Source organism: Salvelinus sp. IW2-2015, linkage group LG5 (assembly GCF_002910315.2).
Source record: "Salvelinus sp. IW2-2015 linkage group LG5, ASM291031v2, whole genome shotgun sequence".
NCBI classification, from domain to species: Eukaryota; Metazoa; Chordata; class Actinopteri; order Salmoniformes; family Salmonidae; genus Salvelinus; species Salvelinus sp. IW2-2015.
In genome coordinates, this window is record NC_036844.1 from 36,996,976 (window position 1) to 37,004,787 (window position 7,812).

At 47.4% G+C, this 7,812-nt stretch overlaps 1 pseudogene; it reads left to right on the forward strand.

The window, feature by feature from the left end:
- LOC139027727 (SR-related and CTD-associated factor 4-like) overlaps positions 1-7,812 on the forward strand; it is a 53,889-nt pseudogene that overhangs the window by 24,534 nt on the left and 21,543 nt on the right.

Consider the following 7,812-nt stretch of genomic DNA (forward strand, 5'->3'; position numbering starts at 1 on the left):
CCGGTTCTCGCTGTCTGCCCGTCTCGCTGTCTGTCTTGCTGTTGTGGTGGAAAATCGTCTTAGAAATATAAAACTTACAAGAACTTGTGAATTCAAATAAAGGCTTTTAATACAAAATATCATAAGCCGTGCTGGTCCGCGGGAACAGCCAACTTCCCTGAGCATCGCCTCTGTTTTTATACACATACGAGTCCATCCCACATGCAAATGAAGTTACTTCCCTCAGTCCATCTGCTTTCGGTTAGGTTATAATGGTGGCGGACGCCTTTCATGTCCTAAAAATAATATATTTATTAGCTATAGTCCATCTGATGGTCAGTTGGCTGGCACCCTCCTTCGTGTGTCCCTCTGACATTGGTATGTCCAGCTGTCCTATGGGCGCTATGTCTTTGGCCTTTGTACTTCCCTCATCAGAGCTAGCAGATGCACCAAGTGTCATCTTCTCCTCCTGTGTCTGATGTACACATGTCCTTGCTCTATAGTATTACATCTGTCCCTATATGTAACATTAACTCCACACTGTCTGTCTTACTGTCTCTCTCTTTGTCTGTCTCCTCTCTCTCTCTCGTCTGTCTTCTCTTTGTCTGTCTGTCTGCTCATCTCTATCTCTCTCTTTGTCTGTCTGTATGTTCCTCTCTCTCTCTCTCTCTTTTGTCTTCCGTGTCTCTCTTTGTCTGTCTCTCTCTTCTCTCTCTCTCTCTCTCTCTCTCCCTCTCTTCTCTCTCTCTCTCTCCCTCTCCATTTAATTTTCAATTGACTCGTCTTTCTGTCTGTATCTTACTCTCTCTCCCTCTCGCTCCTCCCCTCTCCTCTTCCCCTGCCCCCTCCCCCGTCTCCCCCAGTGTAAGCGCGGAGTACAAGGTGCAGGTCTATATGTTGTAGACTCCATCGTCGACAGTCCCGTCATCAGTTCGGCGTGGACAAGGACGTTCGGGCCACGGTTCACCAAGAACATCACGGGAACGTTTGAGAACCTCTGTCTCTGTCCCCTGAAGAACGGGTAAGACCATGCTGACGGTGGAAATTATGATGATGATGATGGATGGTTATAATGGTGGTGAAACAAGTTATAATGGATACTTGAGGACGCTGTACTTTCTCATAACAAATCTCTCTCTCCCTTCCTTTCTTTCTCTTCCTTCCTTTCTCTCTCTCTCTCTCCTCCTTTCTCTCTCTCTCTCATTATCCTCCCTCTCTCTTCTGTCTCACTATCCTCCCCTCTCTTTCTCTCTCTCTCTCCTCCCTTCTCTCTCTCCCTCTCCTCCTTTCTCTCTCTCCTCTCTCTCCTCTCTCTCTCTCCTCCTTTCTCTCTCTCCTCCTCTCCTCTCTCGCTCTCTCTCTTCTCCTCCTCCTCTCTCTCTCCTCTCCTTTTCTCTCTCTCCTCCTCTTTCTCTCTCTCTCTCTCTCTCTCTCTCTCTCTCTCTCTCTCCTCTTTCTCTCTCTCCTCTTTTCTCTCTCTCCTCTCTCTCCTCTTTTCTCCCTCTCTCTCTCTCCTCTTTCCCCTCTCTCCCTCCTATCTTAGAGTAAGGATAGTGCGGTGTGTTGAATCTGTGGCAAGAAGAATGGTGTGTTTAAGATGGAGATCATCCAGCCTCTTCTAGATATGGCTATATCTGGTTCCAGCAGTGCTGCAGCTGCAGACACCGAGATGGACGACCCAGACCCAGGTACTGTCTGTTAGACCAGACCCAGGTACTGTCTGTTAGCCCAGACCCAGGTACTGTCTGTTAGCCAGACCCCAGGTTACTGTCTGTTAACCCAGACCCAGGTATTCTGTCTCTGTTAGACCAGACCCAGTACTGTGTTAGACCAGACCAGGTATTACTGCTGTCTGTCTGTTAACCCAGACCCAGGTACTGTCTGTTAGCCAGACCCAGGTACTGTCTGTAGACCAGACCCAGGTACTGTCTGTTAGACCAGACCCAGGTACTGTCTGTTAGACCAGACCCGGTATACTGCTGTCTGTCTTCTGTTAACCCAGACCCAGGTACTTGTCTGTTAGCTCAGACCCAGGGTACTGTCTGTTAGACCAGACCCAGGTACTGTCTGTTAGACCAGACCCAGGTATTACTGCTGTCTGTCTGTTAACCCAGACCCAGGTACTGTCTGTTAGACCAGACCCAGGTATTACTGCTGTCTGTCTGTTAACCCAGACCCAGGTATTACTGTCTGTCTGTTAACCCAGACCCAGGTATTACTGTCTGTCTGTTAACCCAGAACCAGGTATTACTGTCTGTCTGTTTACCCAGACCCAGGTATTACTGCTGTCTGTCTGTCTGTCTGTCTGTCTGTCTGTCTGTCTGTCTGTGTGACTCATTCTCTTGTTCTTCTGTTCCTCCAGGTTTTCCCCTCATCCCCCTCACCAGTAAAGGGTCCGATCACCTCAGTAACAGAAAAACACAGTTGTGGCGCCTGTCCCTCAGCTTCAGAACTCTGACGCATTCGCTGCTGTCGCTCAGCTCTTCCAGTCCTCAAAGGGACAACAGGTGTGTGTCTGAGTATATTTCCCTCAACAACTTTTATTTTTGCTATCCCATCTTCAGGCATCCCCAGTGTCCTAACTCCACTCTCTCTCTCCTTCTCTCTCTCTCTCTCTCTCTCTCTCTCTCTCTCTCTCTCTCTCTCCTCTCTTCTCTCTCTCTCTCTCTCTCTCTCTCTCTCTCTCTCTCTCTCTCTCTCTCTCTCTCTCTCTCTCTCTCTCTCTCTCCTCTCCTTCCTCTCCTCTCTCTCTCTCTCTCTCTCTCCTTCTCTCTCTCTCTCTCTCTCTCTCTCTTCTCTCTCTCTCTCTGCTCTCTCTCTCTCTCTCTCTCTCTCTCTCTCTCTCTCTCTCTCTCTCTCTCTCTCTCTCTCTCCTCTCTCTCTCTCTCTCTCTCTCTCTCTCTCTCCTCTCTCTCTCTCTCTCTCTCTCTCTCTCTCTCTCTCTCTCTCTCTCTTTCTCTTTCTTCTTTCTTTCTTCTTTTGCAGCTTCAACAAATGCTCCAGGAACTTCCAACAAATTCCGTTAAAGCCTCAGACTCATCCCTTCCGCCCCAGACCCACAGCCACCCCCAGGCTCAACCCCACCCCAGGCTATCCCAGCCGCAATCCCAGGCTCCACCCCATCCCCAGCCGCATCACCATGGCTCCACCCATCCCCAGCACGCATCTCCAGCTCCACCCACCCCAGCCGCATCTCCAGGCTCCCACCCCATCCCCAGCCGCATCTCTCCAGGCCCACCCAGTCCCCGCCCGATCACCAGGCCCACCCCATCCCCAGCCGCATCTCCAGCTCCACCCCATCCCCAGCCAGCATCCACCAGGCTCCACCCCATCCCCAGCAGCATCACCAGCTCCACCCCATCCCCAGCCGGCATCACCAGGCTCCACCCCCATCCCCAGCCGCATCTCCAGGCTCCACCCCATCCCAGCCGCATCACAGGCTCCACCCCATCCCCAGCCGCATCACCAGGCTCCACCCCATCCCAGCCGCATCTCCAGGCTCCACCCCATCCCCAGCCGCATCACCAGGCTCCACCCCATCCCCAGCCGCATCTCCAGGCTCCACCCCAGCCGCATCACCAGGCTCCACCCATCTCCCAGCCCCATCTCCAGACCCTCACCCCTGCCGCTCAGCGACTCCCCCTCCCTCCAGCGAGCCCACCCAGCAGAAAACAGCGTTTGACAAGGTGGCTGTGAGTTCCTTTAATTACTATCGACCTGTAACCGCAGAGTGGGGTTTACCTCCTAGTCCCACAGGGGTGTTAGTGACGGGGGTAAGGTGATTCAGAATAGTTTTCATTTTGTTTGTTTTGATGGCGTTTCAAAATGATCGTTGTATGGGAAATGTCTTGTCTCTAGTCATGGTAGCCAGGATAGTTGAACAATACAACAACCTAACCTAGATTTAGATTTTAATGAGAATAACCAAAAAGTCTCGTTGACAGTAACGACCTGACCAACACCAGAGAAAGACACTGTGCAGCAAAGCATTTCTGAAAAAACACACACAGTGCCTTCGGGAAGTATTCAGACCCCTTGACTTTTTCCACATTTTGTTACGTTACAGCCTTATTCTACAATGGAATCAATCTACACACAACACCCAATAATGACAACGGTAAAACAGGTGTTTAGACATTTTGCAAATGTATAAAAATAAAAAACAGAAATACCTTATTTACATACGTATTCAGACCCTTTGCTATGAGACTCTACATTGAGCCAGTGGCATCCTGTTTCCATTGATCATCCTTGAGATGTTTCTACAACTTGATGGAGTCCATCTGTGGTAAATTCAATTTGATTGGACATGCTTTGGAAAGCACACACCTGTCTATATAAGGTCCCACAGTTGACAGTGCATGTCAGAGTTAAAAACGCAAACCATGAGGTTGAAGGATTGTGCTGTAGAGCTCCCAGACGGGATTGTGTCGAGGCATAGATCTGGGGAAGGTACCAAAAATGTCTGCAGCATTGAAGGTCCCAAGAACACAGTGACCTTCATCATTCTTAAATGGAAGAAGTTTGAACCACCCAGACTCTTCCTAGAGCTGGCCAGACGGCCAAACTGAGCAATCGGGGAGAAAGGCCTTGGCAGCGAGGTGACCAAGAACCCGATGTTCACTCTGACAGAGGTCCAGAGTTCCTCTGTGGAGATGGGAGAACCTTCAGAAGGACAACCATCTCTGCAGCACTCCACCAATCAGGCCTTTATGGTAGAGTGCCAGACGGAAGCCAATCTTCAGCAAAAGTCACATGACAGCCCACTTGGAGTTTGGCAAAAGGTACCTAAGACTCTCAGACCATGAGGAACAAGATTCTCTGGTCTGATGAAACCAAGATTGAAACTCTTTGCCTGAATGCCAAGCGTCACGTCGGGGAAACCTGCACCATCCCTACCGGTGAAGCATGTGGTCAGCATCATCTTGAGAATGTTTTTCAGTGGCAGGGACTGGGGAACTAGTCAGGATCGAGGGAGAGTTGAACGGAGCAAAGTACAGAGAGATCCTTGATGAAAAACCTGCTCCAGAGCGCTCAGGACCTCAGACTGGGGCGAAGGTTCATCTTCCAACTAGACAACAACCATAAGCACACAGCCAAGACAACGAGGAGTGGCTTCGGGACAAGTCTCTGAATGGCCTTGAGTGACCCAGCCAGAGCCCGGACTTGGACCTGAACATCTCTGGAGAGACCTGAAAATAGCTGTGCAGCGACGCTCCCCATCCAACTGACAGAGCTTGAGAGGATCTGCAGAGGAAGAATGGGAGAAACTCCCCAAATACAGGTGCAAGCTTGTAGCGTCATACCCAAGAACACTCGAGGAGTAATCGCTGCCAAAGATGCTTGAACAAAGTACTGAGTAAAGGGTCTGAATACTTATGTAAATGTGATATTTCAGTTTTTATTTTTAATAAATTAGCAAAAATGTAGTTAGTATGCCAAAAGTTCCTGGATGTCGTACAAAATTTTTCCCAAAATATGAAGTATACACGCCAACTGGCACTATTTCCGTACTTTAGGGCCCATAATGCAGTTCTTCAAGAATTGGGCGTGGCTTTACATCGTTTTCAGATTTGAAGAAAAATGCAGGAAAATATGCAGCCTAAGTCCGACGGAGGCAGATAGAATTCGTTGCTTTAACTAATTATGACAAATGTTAAGAAAATTTTGAGCAATGAATTAAAGTAATGACTTTTCAAATAAGTTACGTTAAAGCTATCGTTACGAAACGCATATCATGTAAAGCAGTATACCGGTATATCTCTTCTTTCCAGGCTCCACCCCAGCCGCATCACCAGGCTCCACCCCATCCCCAGCCCCATCTCCAGACCCTCACCCCTGCCGCTCAGCGACTCCCCCTCCCCTCCAGCGAGCCCACCCAGCAGAAAACAGCGTTTGACAAGGTGGCTGTGAGTTCCTTTTAATTACTATCGACCTGTAACCGCAGAGTGGGGTTTACCTCCTAGTCCCACAGGGGTGTTAGTGACGGGGGTAAAGGTGATTCAGAATAGTTTTCATTTTGTTTGTTTTGATGGCGTTTCAAAATGATCGTTGTTATGGGGAATGTCTTGTCTCTAGTCATGGTAGCCAGGGATATGTTGAACAATACAACAACCTAACCTAGATTTAGATTTTAATGAGAATAACCAAAAGTTCTCGTTGACAGTAACGACCTGACCAACACCAGAGAAAGACACTGTGCAGCAAAGCATTTCTGAAAAAACACACACAGTGCCTTCGGGAAAGTATTCAGACCCCTTGACTTTTTCCACATTTTGTTACGTTACAGCCTTATTCTACAATGGAATCAATCTACACACAACACCCAATAATGACAACGTTAAAACAGGTGTTTAGACATTTTTGCAAATGTATTAAAAATAAAAAACAGAAATACCTTATTTACATACGTATTCAGACCCTTTGCTATGAGACTCTACATTGAGCTCAGGTGCATCCTGTTTCCATTGATCATCCTTGAGATGTTTCTACAACTTGATTGGAGTCCATCTGTGGTAAATTCAATTGATTGGACATGCTTTGGAAAGGCACACACCTGTCTATATAAGGTCCCACAGTTGACAGTGCATGTCAGAGTTAAAACCAAACCATGAGGTTGAAGGTATTGTCTGTAGAGCTCCCAGACGGGATTGTGTCGAGGCATAGATCTGGGGAAGGGTACCAAAAAATGTCTGCAGCATTGAAGGTCCCCAAGAACACAGTGACCTTCATCATTCTTAAATGGAAGAAGTTTGGAACCACCCAGACTCTTCCTAGAGCTGGCCAGACGGCCAAACTGAGCAATCGGGGGAGAAAGGCCTTGGTCAGCGAGGTGACCAAGAACCCGATGTTCACTCTGACAGAGGTCCAGAGTTCCTCTGTGGAGATGGGAGAACCTTCCAGAAGGACAACCATCTCTGCAGCACTCCACCAATCAGGCCTTTATGGTAGAGTGGCCAGACGGAAGCCAACTCCCCAAATACAGGTGTGCCAAGCTTGTAGCGTCATACCCAAGACACTCGAGGATGTAATCGCTGCCAAAGATGCTTGAACAAGTACTGAGTAAAGGGTCTGAATACTTATGTAAATGTGATATTTCAGTTTTTTATTTTTAATAAATTAGCAAAAATGTAGTTAGTATGCCAAAAGTTCCTGGATGTCGTACAAAATTTTCCAAAATATGAAGTTAACACGCCAATGGCACTATTTCCGTACTTTAGGCCCATAATGCAGTTCTTCAAGAATTGGGCGTGCTTTACATCGTTTTCAGATTTGAAGAAAATGCAGGAAAATATGCAGCCTAAGTCCGACGAGAGCAGATAGAAATTCGTTGCTTTAACTAATTATGACAAATGTTAAGAAAATGTTGAGCAATGTAATAAAGTAATGACTTTTCAAATAAGTTACGTTAAGCTATCGTTACGAAACGCATATCATTACAGCAGTATGTACCGGTATGTTAGCTAGTTACCTCGTTAGTTGCTACTAATACATCAAACTTGCCAGTATATTAACTATCTGCTATCTAAAGTTCAATTCAGAAGTTTACATACACTTAGGTTGGAGTCATTAAAACTCGTTTTTCAACCACTCCACAAATTTCTGCAGGAGGGACTGGTGCACTTCACAAAATAGATGGCATCACGAGGCAGGAAAATTATGTGGATATATTGAAGCAACATCTCAAAACATCAGTCAGGAAGTTAAAGCTTGGTCGCAAATGGGCTAGTTCCAAAGTTGTGGCGAAATGGCTTAAGGACAACAAAGTCAAGGTATTGGAGTGGCCATCACAAAGCCCTGACCTCAATCCTATAGAACATTTGTGGGCAGAAA